The sequence below is a fragment of the Lepidothrix coronata genome, unplaced genomic scaffold (assembly GCF_001604755.1).
Source record: "Lepidothrix coronata isolate B3197 unplaced genomic scaffold, Lepidothrix_coronata-1.0 Scaffold52, whole genome shotgun sequence".
NCBI classification, from domain to species: Eukaryota; Metazoa; Chordata; class Aves; order Passeriformes; family Pipridae; genus Lepidothrix; species Lepidothrix coronata.
This window is the reverse complement of record NW_016690232.1, coordinates 2,095,097-2,121,166: the sequence shown is the minus strand read 5'-3', so window position 1 is coordinate 2,121,166 and position 26,070 is coordinate 2,095,097. Positions and strand designations below refer to the sequence as shown.

Genomic DNA, 26,070 nt, shown 5'->3' with positions numbered 1-26,070 from the left:
GTGATAATCTTAACATATTGTTTTGGGATCTCGTGCTGCTTGTTTGTTTTTCTGATTGTTTCATTTTCTAAGTGTTTTCAGACGAACTGTAGGCTGCTTCCTGTTACCTCGACAAACCTCTGTTCTCTTCTCATCTGTCTCTCCCCTTTCTTAAGTTTCCCATGAGAAGTTAAATTGTTGTTAGAATCTTTGCTCTTCTTCACTTTTTGTCCAAGACATTTTTTTTCTATGCAAGTCTCTGTCCAGTCCTTTTCTTCTCTGAAGAGGTAAAGCTGCACTGATCCAGGCCTAAGTGTATCAGCAGCTTTCTGCTTTCTTCAACAACTAGGAGTCAAAATCAGTGGATTTATTTTTTTAGTCCTTGAGGTTTGACTAGGAATATACAAGCAAAATCATATTTAAATATAATTTTGTCAACCATTTTGTGGTCACTCTGGTGAACAGTGGGTTTGATATTTCTTGGTTACTTGCCTTCTGACACATAACTCTGCTTCTGCTAACCACCAGTCTTAATAGTAGAAAACAGGCTGCTCAGTTCATTCCACTTGTCTGTGGAGGATTATACTGATGCTGTCCATTTCTGCCATGATCTGGTCAGTTAAATCCAGCTCATGCTCTTGCCATCTGAAATTACAGCTGCTCCTCTTGTCAGGGACATAAGGGAAATTTAGGGCCACATCCCTTTGATTCCTTAGGGCCACTACTGTGTGGTAAGGATTTGAGATGATTTTCTTGGGCAGGGTGATTTCCTTAGAAGTATCCTTAGTCTGATCCTGGATATGGGTTACAGGCTGTCTCCAATATAGAGCTGGAGCCCAGCAGTCTGGTCAATGTTGGCAGAAATAGCACTGTTGGGTTGTACAATCTGATCTTCATCTCTATGGTCTTATTCCAGTCTTGGTCTTACACTGACATTTAGACTCTATTGCTGGTTGAGGCTTTTTATTCTTTTTCCTTAGAACTTGTAAAAAATACTTTATCTCAACCCAGCAGTATCATCTGTTCTATTTTTTTGTTGCTACTTTTTTAACAAGTGAGTAAGCAGAGGCAAAGTGACTCATTCTCATTGGTTTGTGTAGAAGATCAAAAGGCTGTATTGACATATTCTGAGAACTCTCTGGATGAACTCCAGCATCCCCAAACATCAAGTGTAGCCTCAAATTCCCTTTTCCAGCTGGCCTTGTCTCCTATGAGTCTGGAGTTCCAGAGCAAAGTGGTTCAGTGAGCCATGGCATCTTGTGCTGCAGGAGCCTCCCCGTGGTAACTAGTGCAGCTGGGGGGTCCACCTCCTAGCTGGATGACTCTGCCTTTGGTTGGAAGTAATTTTTCTTACATCAGAAGGTTTTTGATTTTTCTCTACCCCTCTTGTACCCTTGTTGAGTAGCTGTCCTTGCCAAGATGACCTAGAACTTTGCTACCTACAGCCTCCTGGTTCTGGGAGAGTAGAAGCGTTGGGACACATCTTCTCACATCACAGCTTATTACTTACCTCCTGTGTTTAACCCCATCTCCTTGGACACCACCACCACAGAAGATGACATGGGTGGTGCAGGGAAAAGAGACTTTGTCTTCCAGTTTGTGCAACGAGAAGTTCTGGGAATAGCATGGAAGTTTTCAGTCTCTGTGACCGTGGTGAACTTTCCTGATGATTGTATGTACAAAAATAGCCTTTGGTTCAACTGTTGCCCATTTCATGTAAAAGGTTTTAACTAGATGGAAACTATCTAATTCTTCTGACTCAAGGATGTTCTTCTCTAAGGAAACCAGTTCTGGTGGTATTTCTACCTAGGTGAAAAAATTGAGTGACTAAGGAAACTCATGACTAATTTCACTTGTTGCCTTTTCTGCTATCACACATTCTTATCTCCTGAGCACTGGGACTGAGGGGCTTCCCCAGGCTTAGAACCAATCTTTGCAGTGTCTCCAGGAGGAGGTGGGTTGCCTGTCTGCTCCCCAGCATACCTCCAACACTCTTGCCAGCAAACCAAGTCACAGGTGTTTGCTTACTCCTGTTTTAGCTCCATGTCTGCAGCATCCTCATTCACTTGGATAGGGCAGTCTAGCAAACAGCCATGGTTTGAACATTTGACTTGCCTGCAAGTGTAGACATTGCTTTAGCCACTAGTAAGTCCTAAGGTGGATAAGCCACATCTCAGCCTGTGCTAATTGGTGCAGTTTGGATTCACACTGGCAAGGTTAGAATCTCCACACCTGTAATCACATAAAAGTGTCTTCACTGCTTTTCAGGCTCAGAAATGTTTAGAGATCAGACCTGTCGCTTTGGCAGCAAGTCATCCAGAAACCAAATTGTCTCACAGGAGATGGGTACCACTGCTGTTCCACTCTCCTTTTAGTCTTAGATTATGCCTTTTCCCAGAGCAAAGCCACAGGCAGGTGAGTGTTGGCTGTAAAGAATCCATTGATGTCTTGAAGGAAAAATGGAAGAGTAATAGTAAAAAGTACTGACAGTCTTTAAGTATGAGATCCAGTAGTCCTGTAGATTTTAGTCCAAATAGGACTGCATGACTATGTCATGACTTGGGAACTGTTACCTGTGATTTATCAGAAGAGTAGGAAGTTGTCCAGTCAGGTGAATTTGCACTGCAGAAGGTCCTGTTTGTCTCTGAGCTATTGTATGAAGCTTTTCTTAAGCACAGCATTCCTATCTGCACAAGCAATGCTTTTGATTCATGCTCTGATCGGAATAAAGATATCCCAGAATTGCTTCTATTGAGAAATGAAAATGTGTTGATTGCCTTAACTTGGTAAATATATTTACCTCAGGATAGATTTCTCATTCTTTTCCCAAAAGAAATGTCAGAGAGGTTCAGGTGGGTTCAAAGAGGTCATGCCTTGTGTGGTTTATGTCTGGTTGCCCATCGCAATACATTGCAAAATCACTGAATAAGCTGGACAGAACTCTGCCTTTCTACATGGAGATAAAACTCTGAATTGTTCTCGTTAGACTGAAATACGTCAGGAAAAAAAATAACACTGTGTTTTAAACTGCCAAGATATTTCTGACGTTTCCCCGGATCAAAATATTTTTGGTTTAAAAAACTGAGTTAAGCGTGTGCATTTTCTTCTAGTTCACTATTAAGTACAACATTTCCAAAAGTCTGTTAGCTCATGAGTCTTAGAGCTTAGGAGTGTGCTGTTGCCATTTTAACCTTTGATATAGTTTGTCTTCGGAGTTTGGCTCCTGCAGCCAAGACACAGCTTGGGTCAATTAAAAATTTATATAACAGTATAAGAAATAGAGTCTTCCAAAGAATCTAAGAAGAGTAACTTTTTCCAGACTGCAAGGGAAGTGTAACCCTGCATTATCTGATGTCGCCTGAAAATAGAATAGTTGCAACACAGTTCAACAAAGTGAAATATTTAGTTAGAAATGAGTGATCTGAATAAAACTTTTCTTCATAATTTTCTTCACTGAAATTTGAAACAAAACTAAAAAAAAAGAGGGGAGGGAACAATTTGATTATTTGATTTTTGTGAAAACTTCAGTTCCTGTGTGAAAATTGTATTGTCATTATGTTCTATCCAAACTTAAGAAGGAATACATCTTTAAAGAAAGCAAAGCAAAACAAACCACAAGTTTTAAATGCTCAGTACAGTGCTGAATTGCTACAACTAATGCATCATTTGAGCATCATCCGCCACCTGCCTGCTTTTCTGCACTTTTGTCTGGCCCTCTAATTTTATGGGCTGTAATCCTGACCCTACTGAAGTCAATGCCAAAACTTCCACTGATTTCCTTTCAGAGAAGGGGCTTCACCTGTTCTCTGTTTTGGTAGTCACAGGTATAATGAAATACATCTTAGCTGTCACAGAACCACTGTGAAGTACTTCTAATTTTCAATCCTCCTGTTTTACTGGTTCTGAGAGACAAAGTCTAGCTGCCTAAGGAGCCATAAGTATAAATCTGAGACTCATTCTGTATTTCATATAGTAAATTCTGAATACTCCTATTGAAGTTGCATAAAGGAACTGCAAGGAACTGTGTGACTAGGGGCCTGCCCTAGTCATACAAAAAAATTCTGTTGTGTTTTAGCACTGCTGGTAGGTGTTCTGCAGATTTGGTGTTTAGGAATTGGTATGTGTTTATGACAATTTAAATTTAGGGTTGTCTGTGAAAGGACACCTCTGCTTTCCCTCCTTCTCTGTTTGTCACTGGTGGGTGAATGTCATCAAATCATGGTGGTGAGCAAAGTGAATTGGAAATGGGGAGACTGGGGCAATTGGAATGGGGAGACTGTTCTCCTGGGGCAACAGAAGGCAGCATACAAATAACTAACTGTTTGAATTCTTCCCCCTCCCAATGCTCCCTACAACGTGTCCTAATGTCATACAGATCCTCAGCTGCATGAAACAAAGCTTAACATAGTCATACACCTGGCAGTGGGAATGTGATATCATCTGTGAAGGGAGCACGTAGGTGAGGCTTCTAATATTTCATTCATTTTACTAATATACAGTGTCTTGGAATCTTCTTCTCATGCAAAAGAAACTCTCTGTATTCTGTGATTTGAGGTTTTGCTCAAACCCTTGCAGCTGTAAACCCCAGGTTCCTTGTGCAAGAGTTGTACAGCAGCCCCTGGGAGCTGGAGTGAGCTTAATTTGTGGACTTCTGTCTGCTGTTGAATGACTCACATTAATCCCTCTCTAAACTAGTAAAAACATCTCCATATTGTAAAGAGAACACAAATAACAACGATTTGCCAAATATTTTTGGCTCTTTAGACCTCAGTAGTAACTGAAAAATGAAGTCTTGCCTTTAGAGGCTCCTGGGGTACTATTGAAGTTGGGAGTAGGCTGAGGAACAAGCAGCCTCTGCAGAGTGGGAGACAAGGCACACCAGTTGTTAGCCCCACTTCTCAGCTATTGAAATTTCCTCTGAGTTTCTATGCTTAGGCAGATATTCTCAGTCCAAAATGCTGCTTGAGATTGCAAAACTCATACCCTGAAAAATATTTCAGCTTCGTTCATGGGAAATTAGTCTTTTGTGCTCCATGTTCTCATGACTGTTCAGCTCCTCGTGTCCCTGTGTGCCTACTCTGCTTTCTCTCCTTGTTTCCTCTCTTTGAGACCTAATGGCCTTTCTTAAATACAGGCTACTGAACACCTGACAGTCATAGAATCATAGAATCAGCTGGGTTGGAAGGGACCTCCCAGATCATCAAGTCCAACCCTTGATCCACTACTGCTGCAGTTATTAGACCATGGCACTAAGTGCCATATCCAGTCTCTTTTTAAAAATCTCCAGGGACAGAGAATCCACCACTTCCCTGGGCAGCCCATTCCAATGTCTGACCACCCTCTCTGTAAAGAAATTCTTTCTAATATCTAACCTAAACCTCCCCTGGCACAACTTGAGACCATGCCCTCTTGTCCATTCTCTCCTCCCAGATAAGAGACCGTATAGCGTTAAGTGTCCCGTAGGAACAATGAAAATTAGTGTTCAGATTTTTTTTTTTTTCAAAAATCCTAAAGGTATTTTCTAGTGCAAGTGGCTGTTTTCAGGAAAATAGGTGTGTATCTGCATGTGTGTATAACAAGAGCCACCTCCCTTCTCTGGGAGGTAAATGCTTTTTCTTGCCATAATGGAGTCATGAGGAAGTAAAAATTCAAGCTCTCTGAAGAGCTGCCCTTAATGAAGGAAAGAGCAAATGTATTTACCAAATGTGGAAAAATATGAAAATGTGCAGTGTTGAGGAAGAAGGCTCTCCTGTGAACCTCCTGCCCACACAGCATCACAAACATTCTGCTCCCAAGAGCTGATGATGGGGAATGTTTTCAGATGAGAGCAGGATATGCACTGTTTCACTTTCAGCAATGTCTGGTTTACTGCGATTTGCATCATATTTGTGAATGTGATGTTTACAGACTTCAGGAGACTGCATGATGTTGTAAAATTTTTTTTTTCAAACTTTATTTTTGGCCTTTGCAGTTTTCCATGGGAGTTTACAAAGTCTGTATAGTATTATGCACTAAAGCAAAGTGTTTCTTACAAATCTGCTGCCTGAAACTGTGACTGGCTGCCCCAAGATTTTGTACAATAAGAAATAACCTTTTTCTGCTTATCTCTTTATCACATATAGTTGTATGTCTGCCTACTGACTGCTCCTCCTATAGTAAAGATTTCCAAACTGAAAAATTCTTAATCTAATCTCTACTCAGCTTCTAAGCCTTTTCTTTTTCACATTGCCTCTCTCTTCACCTGATTCTAATGTATCTTCCCTGAAGGTAACTCCTAATCTATCATCTTTCATGAGTCATGAGTTTGTCTTCAGTGTATGAGGACATTGGCTTCTCTTTCTCAAGTAATTTAATAACTATTAGCATGTGTGTATAATTGGCAGGTTTTCTTCTCCGGTTCTATTACATAATATTTACTGATTCTGAGTTTTGTCTGCTGGTTTTCTGTTCACTTGCCCTCTGTGACTGTTCAAATTTACCTTCAGATTTCACTACTATGAATGTTTACAAAAACTTTATAATCTCACTGTTCTCTGTAATGTGAGAAGCACACATTTCACCTGTTAAAGTTAGAACAACAGTGTATCTGGGAACTATTTGAAAACCTTTGGGGAAAGCCAGACATTTTTAAACTTCAACCCCTGATGTCTTATTTTGTTGTCATTGTCTTTTTCAGAGCTATCCACAATGAAATCCCACACCAGGTTTTTGGTGTGGGTAGGTGTATCTCGAGCATTCACAAATACCTCTACTTATTTGTCAGTTGTAAAGACTTTTGAGAGTTTTTCTTATTTCTGAACTGTGTACACACACACACATTAAATTCCCAGTGTTAGCAGGTGATTGGCAGTTACTGGGCTTTTTCCTGGTGCTTCATCTCTTCCTGGGAAGTGATGCAAAATGGGAATACTTTCCATTTAGATGCTGTTTTCAGTCAGTTGTCAGTCTGCCAAACTCATTGGCAATGGCTGCCCCTGCCCAGCTCACCTCCTGTTTGGAGCTGCAGGGAATGTTTTTCAGAACAGAACAAACCCACCTTTTCCCTCTGCAGCTCCTGCACTGATCAGGGTTTTCCCTCTGCCCCTGGGATGCCCATTTGAATTTGGTAGACAAACCGCTTTTGCAAGTAGAACAAAAATGAACCCCAAGTCACACAGACGCAGATCCATCTGCATGTCCTTAGCAGGAGGGCGTTCCTGTTCAGCAGCCAAGTGTTGTGAATGTGTCTGAAGGGAGACTGTCTCCATGTCTGGGCTGTGGTTTTGCCATGTCATTTCTCTACTGCATCAAGCAAATCTCCTTTTTACAAGAATCAAGGGGCAGGAAGTTTCCTGGAATTCTCAATGCTGCTGGTTTCTAAGTTAAAAAAGGGAAATCATATAGAGGCGAGTAGGATAAAATGCACAGCAGAGGGGAGGTGTGGAGAATGTGGAATGAGCCAGTGTGTTTGTGGATCTGGGAGAGGGAGCTGGTGTTGACAATGAGGTGATTGAGGAGCAGTGGTCATGCAATGGGGAGATGGAGGGGGTCAGGACTGCGTAGGAGCTGGGCAGGAGCAAGCCAGAAGTCAAGAGAAAGCTGGCTGGGAGGTGCTGTGCAACCTTGGAGATGTGCAGACAGATAACATAACAGAATTTTCTCATCTCTCTGATCAGAAGACCTTCCTTTGCTTGCAGCTATCTTATTTGAACTGTCTGAAGCAACCCACCTGCATTTTTTTCTGAGTGCTGTTACTAATTCAGGACCTAGAAATAGCTGCAAGAAGCATAAATCAATTCCTTATTTTTTTTATTTGTCAACAACACACTTCCCTTGTACCTGCCTGACGTAGATTCTGCAAAGAGGAATTAGTGTGGATTTCCATGTTTAGTCTGTCTTTAACTTCAGATCAAAGATGTTTAATTTTAAGCTAAGAGCTTCTTGGCTACTAACTTCATTCTAAGATCTGGAGCCTGAGCTCCTGTCACAGTTCATGTTATCACTAGAAATAAAGACTATGTCCTAGAAACTCAGCTTGACAATTTTTGTTTCTGAACCAAAACAGGAGCTTGCTTGTTTCTCCAGGGGGATCTTAAATATATGCTTTTGTAGGTTAAATTACCTGGGTTTACTCCAGGTAAGAAGTGAAGGAATGAGTAAGATTAGAACAGTTTTCAAACAAGCACAGGCAAATAAGCACGTGCAGGAAGATAAGTTATTCTCCAGATCCATTGTGGATGGGGCAAAAAGTAGTGAGCTGTTGTACTGGAGGAACATTCAAACTAGACCACAGAGATGCCTTCTAATGGTAAGGATGGAGAGGCACTGGCAACAGGCATCCATGGCAGCTGCTGAGGCTCTGTCATCACAGCTTTTTTGGATGAGGCAAGTGCAGGAGCTGTCAGAAGTGTCAGGCACAGTGGCAGGTTCCAGAGCTGGCCCAGGTGAGCCCATAGGAGACACAGGCTATTGAAACACTTGTGGCTTGTACACAGGGCAGATGTTCCGGTTAAAAAATCTTGTTCATAAAAATGCAGCTGCAGTCTCATTCTCTTCATCTTTTCAAAGGCAGAATGCTCTTTTTACACTAATTTTGCTTCATTAGGCAGTTCTGAGTTGCTTGGCTTCTCTTGTGCAAGGATTTCTCCTTCGTCACAAGCCCCACAGTGTTCTTCATGTCCTGGTATCTCAGTGCGTGCCTATGTGTAACAGCATGCTGTTCTACTTCGTGCTATTTCAACTTTTGTTACTATTTCAGCACAGAAAAGAGTCACTGTGTCAACAGAACACTTCCGATTCAGCTGCCGGGCTAAGCCCATGCGGGTGTACACACACACACACTCACAGACTGTGAGTTAGGCAATTTCCAAATAAATTGAGAAGTGAAGCAGTTCAGGAGCAGTGAAAGATCCTGGTATGAATAAGAGTGTCAGAATAGTTAGTATGTCCTTTGGCAGTCTGTCCTGCTTCCATTGTCTCTTCATATTGCTGTCAAATATTTCATCACATGGGAGAAACTAGAGGGTGGAAGGGAAAGAGATAATGAAAATATCCCTACCCATGGGAAGTGAAACTGCCACAGTGCAGGATAAGCAGTGACCTGGAAATGAGGAGTTCTGAGCCACCAGCCTCTTTTGAAAGAAAATAATTTCTTTGCAATACCAGTGAGGCTGTGTATGGTGCTGCTTGTATACACAGGCTGGCAGATGGAATGAGCAGAAAGGTTCCTGTGTGTCTGTGAGTTCAGAATTCCTTCAGAGCTTTGGCAGAAGTACTGAAAGAAACATCTGAAAGGCAACGGGAAAGGCCTACTTCTGTCTTTGTCTAATCATCTGCCATCTCCTGCCACCAAAACTGCAAGGATGGCTGTGAATGACCGTGACTCCTGACTGAGCAGGTTTCTTTTTCTCAGATTTGCTCTTCTTAACGCTTCAACCGTTCAAGGAACTATCCCAGACTTTCACTCATCAAATGCTTAATGTTTCTGTGTTATAAGAGTTGGAAAATGCTCCGGTTGTTAAACATGGAGTTACTTTGGAGGCTTGTCCATCGCTAAGTGATCTGGTTGCAAACCAAGCCTGATGGCTGATGATCTTTGAACTGATTATCACACATAATCACAATGCAGCCAGTGCATCCCAGCTCCAAGGATAAAGCACCTGGCGATTACCAGTTTTAATAGTACAGGTGAGGCTGTATTGGCCGCAAAATAATAAGGACTCTAATTCTGAACATGTATCCAGTTTTCCCAGGGGATCAGTGGTCAAATTCTGCCCTGGTATTGCAAGCAAGACCCTTGTGTGATAATGTCACATGGTTTAGACATGTTTTGGAGGTCACAAACATGATGTATTGACAAAGTCATTCATACAGTGAGCACCAAGCTATCTGGAAACACCTCTGAGGAAGGCCTGTTCTTTACGATGATGTGACCAAAGTGGTTCAGGCATCAAAAATGTTAGTGAAAACTAGTTTTCAGTGTGCTCAGCTAAAGAAACGAAGAATAAGTGTGATTTTTCCCGGTTTTATTTATAGGAGGCTTTTTATTAGGCAGATAATGTACTGCTCTGCTACTCTGATCTCTTCTGACATCTGTGAAACAAGAAATCTCTTTTTCAGCTTCAAATTTGCAATTTGGCAATGAAATAAATGGGAGATGGTTCCTGTGTTCCACTGTTTTCACTGACTGTGATGCTTTGCAAATGGGCAGCTGAGCAGTGCTTGAGGGGTCAGCTGGGACATCGACTGAATGTTCGTGTGTGTTTTGGCATTTTTGGCCTTTTCAATCTTTGTCCTCTTAGATGATGTGTCTGTAGGGCAGGAAGTGAGTCTACAGTATGAGAGGAGATAGGAAGCTATTTAACACAGCCTTATGCCATTCAAACTGCCTTTTGAGGGCTCCCAGTCCCAAATGCTCTTTAGTCTGAAGACAGGAGAAGGGCCTTGGACGGTGGAGTGTGTGCTCGGGAGAGAAGCTGTCCTGAAAGTGAGAGAACTGTTACCTAGATAGGTCCAGATCATCCAGCAGCAAAGGGGCATTAGTTCTGGGGGAAGACAGAGGAGGACACAGCATGGAGCCCCTCCAGCAGAGTCCTGAGACCAAATGGACCACTCTCTCTCCACACCTGGCTTTTACATGGCACTTCTGGAAGCATTGGCTCTATGCTCAGTTCTGTACTATGTGATGGAGTGTCTCCTTTTACCAGTTTTGCATATGACAATTTCTGTTCTATACATCTCTCCTTCCACTTACAAGAGAGGATAACAGAGGTTCCCAGTCTGCTTTCTCTAATCTATTTCTTGTTCTGTCTCTTTTGGCATATCTTTTCCCATGTAAACAGTCCTACTTTTTTTCAGGCTCTAAGACCTCCTATTAATTGGTTATTCTGGTTGCTTTTTTTTATTGCTATTTGATTAACTATCCTGCTGTTGATTGGACTTACGGTTGTGATCTTTAGAATAATGTAATTGCTTCTAGTCTATAACACCTGATTCATTATGAGTCCTTTTTCCTTCTGACTCTTTGGGGAGGCTTGGGGACGGTCTGTAGCTGCAGGTAGATCTGAACACAGATCTGATTTCCAGCACTGGGAAAAGTCCATTCGTTTTCCCCCAATGTAATTGTATTGATTTCAGAACAGGTTATAATATGCTCACGTTAAAATTGGGCATCCTGCTTCATACCCTGATGAATTGTTCTTTTTATTGTAGCACTTTTTATTGACTGCTACTTCAGCTGCTTTAATTTCCTCCCAGAATCCCTTACTGTTGCCTATGTATGAAGGAGCACTCTGTCTGCAGCTTCTCCTACTTGACACAGACAGAAATAATCTGTTTCTGTTTCTCCTGTGCTATTAACAATAATTATGTAACAGGTTCTCTTTAGTTTTCTGCATGCTTATTGTCTCAGTTTCTGTTTCCCTTCGATTTCTGGGTTTGATGTGTCTCGGAACTTTTTGCAATGACTGCAGAAGGGGTGGTGGCAAATATGAAGTGCCTATGCTGAAATTCATCCACAGGTCTCAGGAAAATTTCTTGGTTTGTTTTTTGCAGTTAATGCGAACACCAATGCACCTTGGTGCTTGGCTTTCAGAATTTTTTGTATCTAAAAAATGGATTTGAATGAGTCGTGGGTGTTTTAGTACAATTAGCTGTTTACTCTGCAACAGCTTGAGTGGGGATTTTAAAACACCCTGCGTGACAAATTATTGCCCAGCCAGAAGGTGCCTAAGGATGAAAACCACGGTATTTTGGCATTAAATGGGGTCATTCCAAACCCACAACTTATGCTTTTATTAACCAAGCATTTGCTGAGTACACAAGCAATGAATGAAAAAGCACCAAGTGAATCATTCATGACTTTTCTGAGTAAGTTGTTCCAGGAGTTAATGATTTACTCTAAAACACATCAAAGCCATGACCACCACTAAAGGGCCCAGGAATCAGCAAGAAACTGATTACAAATCTTCCCAGTTCCATGTAGTGACCCCTTGACTAGGCCAGTGGTTTTCAAGCACTTTGATGTTCATCCCACGAGCTTTCCTGTGTCCATCTGGCTTTTGTCACATTATGGAAGAAGCAATAGTAGAAAACTATTAACGTCAGGGTGGAGATGACTTTTCTGTTAGCAGTAAAACTCTGTCAGAGTGTGAGGGGGTGGTTCAAGTCACATCTGCGTTTCTCCATGCGCCCGTTTTCCAGTGCAGGCATTCCTGTTCTTGTACGGTAAGGAAGAAGGTCTGGCGGCGAGAAGTGGGAGACATGCTTCTGCTTTCTGCCACTTCTTCATATTTCAGCCTTGGTTGTTAAGCTGAGCCTGGCAGCAGCTCTGTGTTACCACATTCAGGGGTCAGATCATGCTCTCCGGGTACAACCCTGGGCAGAAATGCAGGGGAACGGGGACACGTTGTGTCCCCAGGGAGACCAGTCCTGTCCCAAATTCACACGCAGCCAAGAACCTGCTCGTGCTAAGGAAAGGTAAGATTTATCCTGGGACTTCTAAGTCACAAACATCTGGTGTGGGAAATGAGGAGATGGGGCTGTTCCGCCTTATCCTTCCTGCTGTCTGTCCATCTGTCTCCTCTGGGTTCAAAAAGGGTCTGTAGCCAAAGATGGCTGGTGGTTAGTCACAGCACCTGGATTCACATCCGCAAGTGAAGAGGATTGGTATTTAGAACTTCAGTCACAGAGACTAAGCTACACTGATTGTGCAGGTATCATGTCTGATACCTGCCACCATCATCTTACTGTGGCTAGTAGGGTGTTTATGTTCTACATTCCTTGTGCTTGGATGGTTTATTTCTTTCCATTATCTATCTTTAATTCAAAAAGTCTTCAAGTCCTTACACTGCTGAAGCTGAGGAAAGCAATATTTAACTTCCCATCCGAGAAGCACATTCCTTCTGTCTTTGGGAGTGTTAGAAATGCAGATGGTGGGAGCAGTCAGCCAAGTGAATAGAAGGGAGTCAGAAAATTGGAGAAGTTACCTCTGTTTCCCAATTCTCTGCCAAGGGATTTCCCTAGCACATTATAAGAGCAGTAAGCCTTGGGGATGTCATTGGTGACGTGATCCTGAATCACTTTCTTAGGCAAACCCTGAGAGGTTTCCTAGGACTGAATAACAGGCAGAAACCTACATTATCGGGTTGATACACAGAATTCCCAGGGAACAAGGGGCTTTTTCCCCCTGGGATGATAAATGCACTGACATTAGGGATGTAGCTTACCGGAGAAGAACTCTTACTTTTCAAAGGGATGTGGCCATTTCTAGCTCCTCTGTGCTGCCTGCATTCATGTGCTCAGCTGTTCTTTCACCATCCTGGCTTGAATGGCAGCATTTATCTGTGGTTAGGTCAGAGGGAGGCAGGAACACAAGAATGAATTGGTGTTTCCATGGTGCTTTGTAATTAGGTGGGGATCAAAAGGGATGGAAAGGAGACAAGTGAAATGGCACGTGTGGATATCTAGAAGGGAATAAGAGAAGCCAGGGAAGGAAGACAGCAGCTGTAGTCCAAGGAATAGGTGTAGTGAAAGTCATGGGCAATACAGCAGAGGAGAAAACCATCTAGGTCTGAGATGCTGGAGTCTGGTGTGCCCTGGCACTCTATTAATTCTTCTCTGAAAGCACTCAGGGCTTGAACTCCTTTGCTTGGCCTCACTGTCTGGCCAGGGTTGAAAAAGGGGTAGTATTAAGGAGGATTTTACCGGTAACATTCAACACACAGTGATGCCAGGATGCCCTGGCTGAGGTTGGGACTCTGTGTGAGATGTAGTTCAGGTGTAAAGTTCACAGAAGTCCTGTACAGATGTGAGTCCCAGTGGTAGGTACGCAAGTGGCAGAGTCTGTTCAAGATGAGCAACTGCAATATGGACAGGCTGAGGTTGTCAACAGAAACAAAATATGTCTCTTTTTAAAGGGCTGTGGTGGGCCACAGATCTGTTGTGGGGTGTGAAAGGTGGGTGTGCAAAAAAACAGCAAGATGATCAAAGGAAATGGGGTGAAGATTTTGCTTTTCATTGGGTGGACAGATCTCACAGCTTAGTGGTCTCTCCCTGCCCCTCCTTGTGAAAGAGCTAACTTGAGATGGATAGTTCATGAAGATTCCTTTTCAGTTTTCCTAACTCTCAAAGCCAAAATGAGACAGTCTCAAAACTATTGGCTTCCTGTGTTGTTCTTTTTTTTCTCTGAAGCCACTGCCAAAGGTCTTCACTTGGGTGAGAATAATCTGAATGCCATAGACATGATCTGAATCTCTCCACCCAAGATCTTCCTTCCCAAAGCAGGGTCACTGTTTTTCACATTCCTTTTTCCATTAGGCTTCAAGACAGGAGTAAACATCCAGTGCTTTCTTTCCCAGAACAGAGGTGCTTCTAATGCTCTGCTTGTGTGGTTTTCTCTTCCCATGCAGCATTTTTGTCCATTTCTAATACTTGAACTCTAGACAGTCCCATGACATGGTCCCATGGCCATGTCAGCAGGCACCATCTGGACATTGCCCGTGGAGGAGCGTGCACTGCTCTGTTTATCACAGCCACACAGAGCCTGGGCTGATCGGCCTGAGATCTTCAACGCTCTGTGCTGAGATCTGTGATATAAATGGGAGAAAAAAGCAACTAAACTTCCTGAATTTGTAATTAGAAAGTGAGTGATTCATCCATTTGGTCTTTCAGGTGAGGCAGTGAGAGGTGGGTAACCTGTGCACTGACTGCAGCAGAAGCAGATTGAGTCCATATCCCAGGACCAGCAAGCACAGGAGAGCTTTTTGTGGGGCTGTGGGGGCACAGCCTCCCCTGCTGCCCAAGTAGTGCTGCCCCTGCTGACTATAGAACTGCCAGACTCAAAACCCTTCTCCCACAGTCCAACTCTTCTGTTTGTCAGGTGGATGCTCTGGTCTCATGCTGTCTCCCCATTACCTGCCAAGTACATTTCCACCTTGTAGAATGGCTGAAGGCTAAGATAGTGGTAATACATTAAAGAGAAGCATCCGCTTGTCTTGGAAGAGGGGCTTGTTGTTTGGCCAGGTGCACAGCAGCTGTGATATGCAGCCTGTGCGTGGGAGATAGTTTCTGGCATAGTACATGCTAATTTGGTTTAAGTTGTTTTGGAAGCAGGAGGCTGTGACAGTAGTTTGGTGCTAGTGCTGTACCAACCTGAGCAATGTAAAGGAGAGGGAAGTGCTTTATTGGTAGAAGTGACTGCTTTGTGGTTTATCATCATGTTTGCTAAAAATACTAGGACTGCAAAATTATCTTGTTTGGGGTTTTTTGTGTTATAGCCTACTTTTTCACAAGCTATAATGCTAGGGAGGAAGCATAAATTAAACAAAAACACAAGCAAGGGGAAAGATGAGTCCTGATTAGAGAGATTAGTTTCAGCAAGTATCTATGAAGTCCTAAGCCCAAACTGGTTTTGTATCCAAATATGCCTGTGGACTGTAGAGTGTGAATGTCACTGTTCTTCTTGGATGCATTGAGATCAAAATCAGACCTGCTCCTTCAGAACTGATTGATGCTGTTTTACACCTGTAAGAAAGAGCTGTTTGCCCTAGTGAGGGAGGTGACTTGCTGGGAGTAGCCATGGTGAGCTTAATATTGCTTTGGTCTATCAAAACAAATTTAGCTTAACTTAGATCTACTCATCATGCAAATTCTGGAAACACTCTGGATGCTGACCCTTACATGTAGCAGGCAGGTGGAGAGGAAAATTGTGGCACAAAATAGAAGGTATTGTCCGTACTGGAAGTAGGGTAGAATGGCATACAGAAACAGCTGGCTGACCTTAAACTGAAGTGAGAGTGTCTGACCGTGGAGATGGGGCACAGGATTTCATCCAAAAATATATGAAGCTTGGGCTTCATTTCCATGAAGTATGAAGCTACTGTGAAGAACAGTAATGGATCTCCCCAGCTGAGCAAACACCCCAAGCAAGGGTTAATCTAGAATGTGCATGGACAGAATGAATACCTGAGGAGCCTATGTCATGGTGACTAGTAGTGAATAAAAAGTTGAAATAAAACATGGAAAGAGAATGAGTAGTGAAGGGTGTGTGGGGGGAAATCAGCCTCATAAAGAGATGGGGAATGACAGGAGGAAGTGGAGAGAGATGATGTGCTTGAAGGAAGTTGTGTAGGTTGAGGTATGATGCAATCCTGAACTAATGCCTTAACTCAGTTTTCAGTAAGACTAATGCATAAGGTTAATGTCAGAGTCTGTAGTAAAAATGTCAGTGTGGTAAAGGAAGTTTAACATCTGCAGTGGAAGCAAAATTTAGGCTAATGGGTATGAAAATACAATGGTCCCTGAGTAAGCTCTTTTCTTGGCTACTGAAAGAAATGATGCTTGAAATTGCAGATGGATTTGAAGAGATTTTTTTTTATTTATCTATAAATTTGGGAAGAGAGAAATGGCAGAGTGCCTATCTTCAAAAATGGGACACTCACACCCCCGCCCTGAAATTTATACATTTCCTAGTTTTCTGCTGAATGTCTCAACTCTTGATGTGCAAGAGCAAGGGTAACTTGAGAGTGGGAAGGCAGTGGAAGGTGATAAAGATTAAAATCTTCACACATAGACAAGATCGGTAATTTCAGAAGTAATTTAATATGTTTTGCAAAAAAATGAATAACTTCTCAAAGGATAATGCCATGGACATAACCAAGAGTCAGGTAAAACACTGATCCATAACCCCATAAGGGCCTTCTCTTCAGTGGTGGAAATAATAATGGAAATTACAGGACAAAGATGGACTAAGCTAGAGAGACACCAGGAGTATCGAAGCTAGGACTGATCCTATTTATTATATTCCTTGCCTATATAGATAGTTGGCCGTGAAGTTGGCAGATGACAAGTCTGGAATTAATGTCATTACTGTGGAGGAATAGAAAACTGATTAGATGTTCCTTTGATCTGAGATTTGAAAGCAGTAACATGAACTGTCCAGCTGCTTGTTCAAGAGAAAAGCAGAGAGAACTTTTGCAATATCCTGGGAAGTTGTTTCTGAGAGAGGGTTGAGTAGGAGACAAAAGGATGGATTGTTTTTGTGACTCAGCTGTAAGAAGACCTTAAAAGGTTATGCATCAGAATTAAAAGTCCTAATAGAGACAAATAAGCATTAGTATAATTACAGAAGCTGCTTTTAAGGCCCCTTTGGAAGTACTGTATACAGTTTTGAAACCCTTGTATTTAACTAACCCTTAAATTTAACTAAATTAACTTGGGAGGTGCAAAAGGATTCCTAGGATGGCCAGGTCAACCTCTAGAGATTCATTCTAAAAAAAAAAAAAAAATAAATGTGGAGAGTTCTTTCCAATTAAGCCTGGCAGTTAGTAGACTTACAAAACATGCCAGGTTTCTCTATAAACATACAAAGAGGGAGCTTATTTCAGTTTAAGGTTAATCTGAGTCCAAAACTAATAACTTATGAATAGATCAAGTTGAAAATTCCCAGAAGTTTTGGGACCATTCTATATGGACTTAAAAGAGGAGATTATCAGAGGGTAATCTTGGAATAAGGGGTGGAAATTTTAATGGTACCAATCCTTGGATTACCAGGGGTGTAAGTAGTAAGAAAGGGAAGGAGAGTATTTAGTATCTGTTAATCTTTGCTAATATTGATCTTCTGTTACTGCTCTGGGATTTTATTAGCCATACCTGAGGTCAGGGAGTTTTGGTTTTCTCCATGGTGGAAGCTGATTTCTGCATCTGGGGTTTTTGCCTTCCCACAAGTAGCAGATATGGGTGACCACTGGAGTCAGGAGGACTACATGAGGTGTGCTGGTTCTTTTGCTGCAATCAGATGTTCTGATGCTCAGTGACCTGTCTTATTCATGCCCTTCTGATGTGCCAGATGGCCATATTTCAGAAGAAAAAGGAAAATTTTTTTGTATCTGAGACTGGCAGTGACTATGGTGTGGAGCAGAGCCTTCTCCAAGCCACCAGCAGGGAGTTTCCCCTGATACATTTCCTTTTATTTCCAAGCAAATAGAAAACAATTTTGTTTCTAAACATCTCTTGCCTGGTGTCTTGCTATGGGCTTCAGTAACAGCAGGCCAGTTTTTTGGTTAATAGTAGGAATGGGGCTGTTTCTTGGAAACTCATCATTTGGAAATAGTGGGGAAAAAAGAGGACTTGAGTCTGTTAAAGATTTAATGCAGTTACATAGGAAGCATATTCATCTCCTGGCTTCATCATATGCAGCCTTCCCATTTGAAAGATTTCTTATTTTCCCTATCTATTTCCTGAGAAAGAGAGAACACAAGAAGCAGCGTTGACATACTGTGCATGTCTACTTTGTCCTTATTTTATAAACCCCTGTGCAAATGTTTTTGTTTTTTTTTAACCATGTAAAACAAGAAATTAAATTATGCCCTAAAGAATTTTGTCTCTGTGCTGGAGCTTTTAGTTTGTACTCAGTGTACTTCCCCCTTGCTAACTTGCCAAATAGAGACTTGAAGAGAAAAGCAGCATTTCAAGAAGTTAGGAAGGAGTCCTCAGCCTCATTTACTTAAGCTGATGATGAAGATTGGGATTTAATAATTGTCCCTGTGTTTTATTGTCTATTCTTGAGGCAGACCTACTTCCATGTGCCTTGGTATGACTAATGGCCTTAATTGCATTTTACGAAATAGTTGGCATGGGATACAGATAATCATAACAAACTGTGCAATAGTGCAGGAAGGCACTAATGGCGGCAGAAAATTCCAACCCGTCCCTGTGCTTCTATTGAGATGTTGCTAAAACTTCAAAATACGTATTTTCTTTTTTTTTCATCCCCCTTGGATGTGGCATTTCCATACCCTGAAATCAAAGAGAAGTGTCTCATAGATACCGAAAGGACACAAAAAAACCCAGAGAGCATGATCTCCATGTGACCTGAATTATCTCATTGTTCAGATGAGGGAAAACACATCTTTTCTGATTAAGGATTTGTGTGCATTTTGTTGGCTCTGGTGGGTTAATCTTGGCTGTCTGCCAGGTGCCCACTCTGCCGTGCTCTCCAACCCCCTCCTCAACAGGACATAGGGAGAAAATAAAATGAAGGAGCTCATGGGTCAAGATAAGAACAGGGAGATAACTTGCCAAGTACTGTCATATGCAAAACAGACATGACCTCAAAACCATTACTTTCATTTATTTCCACTTAATTACAGAATAACATAGTGAGACATAAAAATAAAATCTAAAAAATCTTCCTCCCACCTCCCCTTTTGGCAGGCTCAACTTTATTCTTTGCTCTTCTCTGTCCCCCTCCCCTCGTCAAGGCCTACAGGGGAATGGGGAATAGGGGTTATAGTCAGTTCATAATACCCTATCTCTGCCACTCCTTCCTCCTCATACTGTCTCCCTTCTCCACCGTGGGGTCCTTCCCATGGGAGGCAATGCTTCATGAACTTCTCCAGCATGGATCCCTTCCACAGGGTGTAGCCCTTCAGGAAAAGACTGCTTCAGCATGGGTGTGTGTCCCCCAGGACACATTCCTGCCAGAAAACCTGCTCCTGTGTGGGCTCATCTCTGTGGGCTGCAGGTCCTGCCAGTCCTCTGTGTGCTGCTTCATGGTGCATCCACATGTTCTGACTTGGGGTCCTTCATGGACTGTGGGCAGACCACCCACTTCACCATGGTCTGCAAGGAAGTCTCTCCTCTGGCACCTGGAGAACCTTCTTCCCTGCTTCACTGACCTTGTTGCATTCGGGGCTCTCATATTTTCCTCACTTCTCTCTCTCGTAGTTGCTGCACAGTGTTTTTTATTCATCCTTAAATTTTTTATCATGGAGGCACCACCAACACTGCTGGCTGGCTTAGCTTCAGCCAGCGGTGAGTCTGTTTTGGAGGTGGCTGGAACTATTTCTGTCCAACATGGGGACAGCTCTTGATCCCTTCTCTCAGAAGCTCTCACCCTTGAGGCTCACCCTGCTACCCCAAGGCCCACAGTAGTGCCCTAAGAAGTTGTTGAGTTTGAACTCCCTTTGACAGTGAAAAGGTCCCCATATGAGCTGCTGTCATTGCCCTGAACTGCACAAATGTTTCTGCAGTCTCTGTTGTGTACTGTGTTGCAGCTGTAAAAGACTCCTACTCACTCTGAAGGACAGGTACTTCTTTAACCTTAGTTTCTAAAGCCTGGCATACTAATGAGCTGTGTGTATCCTTAGGAAGGTCCTTACAAATCCTGCTGCAACTGCCTAAGCTTTCCCTTCTTTAACAAAGAACAAAGTCTTGTCCCTATTTTCAGCCTCAGTATATGCCCAAGTCTGCTATCTGGTCTCTCCTACAGGCTATTCCTGCTGCTCCCTTTCCCTGTATCTCTTCCTCCTGCCTTAGGGTGCCCTGAATCACATGTTGGCTTCTGCTCCTGCATCAGCTTGATCCCAATGAGCAAAGCAAGCTGGAAACCTCTGAGAACTTCAGCAATAGGAAGGTGTGAGAGTGTTAAATGAAGGTTTTATGACAATGAATGAGAAATGAGTCCAGCTCCATTGGATAGGTCACTGAGGGACATGCCTATGCAAGTGTGTCTCCTCTGCTCCATGCAGGTCTCTATCTGACCAACACACTGAGCCCTGCCTTGCATGGAAGGCCAGGAAGGGTGCTGGGCTGGAAATGGGGCAGAAATATAAATGTCTGCAGCCAGGTGCAAAGGTACAACCAGTATATTTCAGCAACTTTCAAGTTGCAGGGGAGGACGTTTCGCTGCATTCCCCTGAAAGCTTTCTAGATGAAGCAGATGTCAGCCTGTAAAAGCTAGGACAACTCTGCTGTGGCTGTTGGAGAGGACCTGGTTCTGCAAGTTGAAAGGGCTGTATTTTTTAAATATAAATCTTCTGTCTTGGTAAGACTTGTCTCACCAGACAAAGAGAATTTTTTTCTGGCCTCTGACTGATGATGCCTAGTCAAGTAATCTCTCTGTGGCCAGCAGTACCGGGAAGAAAGCTTTGAGATACACAAGGGACAAAAATGGAAAAAACATTCCCTGGTGCAAATTCTTTGCTTGGTTCAGAGACCAGCTCTAGGCCTCAGCTGTCGGGATGGATAAAAACATTACTGTTTTATCAAGATCTGCCACCATCCCCTTGACGATGACTTTGTTACTAGCCAAAATGGCATTTTAGGATAATAAATTGCCACTATTTCAAATATCCCCTGCCTAAAACTAATTAGAAGTCTTACGTAGGTACACTGAAAATTTAATGTTAATAATTTGTATTTGATGGAGTTCAGCCATAAAAGGCAAGGTGAGACAGGGAATTTGGTCATGTCCATTTGGTACTGTTTCAGAGCCACCAGCCTTTTTAAAATAAAACCAAATGAATGCTCTGAAAAGGCTTAAAAATACAAGGTGATTTCCAATTTCTGTTGGTTTCTGGTTTGGTTTGGTTTGGTTTTTTAATTCCAGTTCTTTTACGTGCTGTCCTGCCATCAAAGTCGTAGTCATTACATTAGAGGGTGCGAAGTATTTGAGACGTTTTTATGCTGCATAAACCCAAGACCTGATATTTAAACATAGAAAGCTTCTGTGTTTGAAGTGCAGAATGTTTTTCTCTTTCGATACTGTCTGTGAGTCTCACAATCACTTGTTATGCTGTTCGATGCTGTTATCTATTTTGGTCATAAGCTTTCACAAGCCAAGGGAGCAGATCATTTGTGAAGTTTTGGTGGTGTCTGATTCTCACATGTAGTTTCAGAGAAGCCATATGATAGTGAATGGAGGAACGTAGTGAATCTGATCTCATCGAGATCCGAAAGGGGAACCACAGGGGGTATCTTGCTGAAGTTGCTAATTTTTCTGTGTGTCCTAAGCACTAAATCTCTTCTTGGAACAAGAACTCTGACGTAAGTGAAATGTAGCCAACTGAAAGGATACCTGTGCTAACTTGAATGCAAATGGTGGACTGTAAGCAAATGCTGTCCCAAAAGAGTAACTCTTCCCGGTTTGTGCACCGTGTCTGCTCTAGATGAGAACCTGCAGGGATCAAAAACCCATCCCTGTTGTTGTTGGCAGTTATGACCCAAAAGTTATCTCTTCTGGTGCTGCAGTGCCGTGCCTGTGGTTTACAGTCACCCCGTGTTAGAGTAGTGCATCCACAATTAGTTGCTTCAAACTGCTTTGGGCTGTGTTTATCAAGGAAAAAGAACAATGAATCCCAGATTGTTCTAGTGGAAAAGACTATAATGGATTTTTTTTGCATTCTTTGAAATGATCCTTGTAGGGCTGGTTCAGGGAAGAAGGGAGGTGAAATTTTGACATTTGCAAATGGTTTGAGGAGGAAGGATTCTGCTTGATCAGGGACTGGTGGTATTTTTGGGCTGGAGGAAGCCTCTGCCAATAGGACAGACTCCATTTAAACTAAAAGTGAAACAGGCAGCTGCCACTTCACATCTAGAGAGGTGTCATCAGTGTCTGGGTGTGACATTGGGGTTTCGGGTTTGAGTGGGATGTGGGGATGGTGTTAAGTAGTTTGACTTAAAATTTAGTCTAATTTTAGGTGACTGAGTATCAGGAGTTTAGCAGAAAGTAGGGTCTAAGAATGGGTCTTTACTTTGTGAATGAATGTCTATATTTAGAGCTGAGATTATAAAACAACCTTGAGCTCTTTCCGTTTAAGAGACTGACTTAAACATAGTTAGTAGTGCAGACCTGCAAATAGTCCAAATGCAACAGCTGGAAACACTGGACAGGATGTGGGGCTACATGGGAATGAGGATGCTGGTGAAAAAGCATTCCTTAGTGGACTTATGGTAGGTCACAGCGAATAACAGGTGTGCGGTCAAAGAGAAATACACATACAGAGAAATTCTTGAGCATGCTAATTAAATAGTAACCTATTAATTTCCTCTGGAAAAGAAAATATCCTTCCCACTCAGTATGAGTCAAAAATCAGAGATGATTCTTCTCTTGTTTATAAATGCTAAGTAAGTAGGTCCTCGTGCACATCTTACAACTTCTGTAAGAATCTTTGTGAAATATGTCAAATTAATATTGATACTAGAAATGCTCCAAAAGAACTGAAAATTAAGATTAGTAATGGCCACTGTCCAAACATCAAATTCAAAGCAAAAATTGTTAAATACCTCAGATTGCATGTGTGTTCAATTACTGTAAAGACTGAGCATTCCCAAAGCGGGAAACAGCCTTACAGCAGTCTCTGTGGGTTTGGCTTGGTTCCTATGCACAGAAATCAAGGCAAGCTTTTATTAACTGGTCATACTCTTGCTCTATGTTTGCATGCTCCAGGACCTTGTGGCTTTCAGGGCAAGGATGATTGCGTTCCTTCATTTTTATTTTTTTGTTAGTGTGCAAAATGACCTTTTCATCTAACCTGCAGCTATGGATCTGTGTAGCTGTAAAAATCAGTCCAGTATCTCAAGTCAGAGAATGAGGAATGTAAGATTAACAGCCACTCCTACAAGGTTTGGGGCTTGTTATTTGCTTAACAACACACAAATATGCTGTTTGTGGAGGGATAAAACTAAAATGATCAAACTATCCTTAAGTTATCTGTCTGTGAGTCTACTAAGAGCTTGGAGTCAGTTGTTCTCTGCCCCACGTATGTCCCAGTTTCTGTAGGAAATGTAGTAGAGCTCAGACAGACCAGAATCTTCCTTTCTTACAGGATCAGATCTACCCCTAATGGATGTATTTGCTGTGCAGAAAATGGTGTCCTGAGAATGTGCCACAGCATATCAGGGTGCACACGCACACGAATGACTAGAACTACAACTAGTGTTTGCAAAGCAGTTTGCATTCTGATATTTCCTAAACTCTGAATACCTGAGCTGATGCCATGAAAATACTGTCTTCTAAAATGTTTGGTTTGTACTCCTGTGCATTTCTTTACTCATCCAAATAAGACTGACAACTAGTGAAAAACTAGTCAAGACTTTGTCTTCAGGGGTGTATTTAAATTCCTGCTCCTATTAAAGTTATCCAAATAAACTGTCAACACAAAGATTAAGATGATCATTGCTAAGGGCAGGATGGTATCCTCAACCCCCACATATTAATAGGCTGGATGACTAAGAAGGAGATGTTACTGAATTGGATTGATGGCCTCAGTCTTGCCTCACTTACGGAAGGAATTACTATAAACACTTAAAGATAAACTGTTTATGTGGACTTCCCCACCAAATAATATTAGTATATAACTGGGTTTGTGTTTTCAGTGTCAAGGCTATTGTGCAGCCATCTGAATTTCAGCACATAAATAAAAATCATATTTAAGAAACATACATATAAACACGTTGCCAGCCAGGAAAATATTTCCTTATATATATCTTCATTTTACTTATATATGTGCCCATACTGCAGGCTGGCTTATAAAACCGCTTATCGGTATATGTTCTGATTCCTGGATGTTCTCTCTTTCCTTGTCAGTAAGCCAGCTCTGTGTCAGGTTTTAGATCTGTACTTGGCCAGCTCCAGCCCAGAAGGGTTTGGATGTCCCCCCTGTAGGTGAAGCCTAAAGCACCTGGTGGCATTTTCACATTCAGAATAAACAAAATCCATAGTGCTTTGGATCAAAATCTGATGTAGGTATGGTCCCTAGGGTAGTTTTTTCCAGTGCTTTGTCAAAATGGTCTTGTCATCTCTACTGATTCTGTGCAGGTATTGTCCCATCTTCGAGGTAGGAGGTAGGATCCCACCCAAGACAGGGGATAAGCAAGACTGAGTTTTTTTGAAGTGTCATCTAATGTCTTGTACTTCTGTTGTCTGATGTAGCAGCTTCATGCAAGCACACTCTTTGTGGAACACCTCAAATGCGGGATGAGAATCAAAGCAAGGTTTCTTTTTCCTGAACATTGGTCAGGTCCTTCCAGGGAGGATGGGAACATTTTCACTGTGGTCTCCTGGGTATCTGCCACCACTCCAGGCAATATCACAACACCCCACGTACAGCACTGAGGTCCACCAGGTGGGAGAGAAACAAGATCTGGTCTTTATCCAGAGGCAGGAAAAGCCCATAGCACAGGGGTTTCAGTTCTTTGCCCCTGTCTGACTTCTAGCTTAGATTCCTGTCTAGGCAATTATCTGCAGGAGAGGGAAGGGAAGCTTGCTGTTAGCTGGCTTCTCTGGGTCTGTCTCTGGTGTCTTCATCAGTAAACTGAGCAGTTCTTCCAGTGACTCTGGCACAAAGAGGAATAGCACAGAGCAGCTCTATGGCGCAGGACTGAGATGTTAAGGTAGAAAATACACAAATTAATGTATGAATACAAAGTGAATATAAGTATGGGAGAATATAAATATGATTGTGAGTGGCAGGGCTGGAGCAGAGTGACTGCAGGTCTTTTGAAGTCTTCCAGCCACACAGAGTATCTCCAGAGGGGTGAGATGACAATTCCTTGCCAGGTTTTTATTGCAGACACAGAACAACAAAAAGAATTATTTTGAAATCAGTGTGAATGTTGCTATTAAATGTCCATCAGTCTTCAGACTGTAATGTGGGCTTCATGGAGCAGTATTTTAACAATAGAGAGATAAATTCCTGCTCTCACTGACAGGTGGCTGAATAATAAATTTTGGTAAATATTGTTCTAGATTACCAATATTTATTCCTGTGATATATTTCTTCATAACCTACTAAACTGCTACAAATTATCATCTTTTCCATGTAAAGGGAAACAGCAGATCAAAAGGCATATGTATGTTGAGAATAAAAAGAATTATAAAAGTGTCAAATTTCCAGAAAAGATTTCAATACCAGTTACACGAAAAAGCTGTTAATTCTCTAGGGTTAGAAAGAGTCTGAAATCAGGCTGTTGCTCTGCATGCTTCTCCATATCCTCTGTACTGACAACAACCCCCCCCCACCTGTTTTGCACAGCTGGTATCAGCTCAGCTGGAGAGTGGAATGGTTCCAAATTACCACAGTATTGAGATGGAAGGGCTGACAGCACAAGCCAGAGATCAGGAAGTGGTTAAGCTCCACCACAAAGGACAGCGTAAGGTCCAAGTTCTGTAAGAGCTTCTGTCAGAGCTGTATCTGTTTTCAACAGTAGGTTATCCAAGGACAAACTCCAGGTTTATGGAAGAAGTAAGCTTTGTTCACCTCATTGCCTACTGAACTGTGTAGCTATAACGATCAAGCAAGAGCTGTAAATACATGGAAAGCAAGTTCTGAG

General features: G+C 42.2%; 1 long non-coding RNA gene across 1 annotated transcript in view; it reads left to right on the top strand.

The window, feature by feature from the left end:
* The window catches only part of LOC108497766, a 74,540-nt gene extending 48,681 nt beyond the window's left edge, over positions 1 to 25,859 (top strand). Inside the window, exons 2-3 of the long non-coding RNA XR_001874961.1 lie at positions 23,565 to 23,639; positions 25,773 to 25,859. This is a non-coding gene — a long non-coding RNA (uncharacterized LOC108497766). The remainder of the gene's footprint in view (positions 1 to 23,564; positions 23,640 to 25,772) is intronic.
* Positions 25,860 to 26,070: the final 211 nt, after the last annotated feature.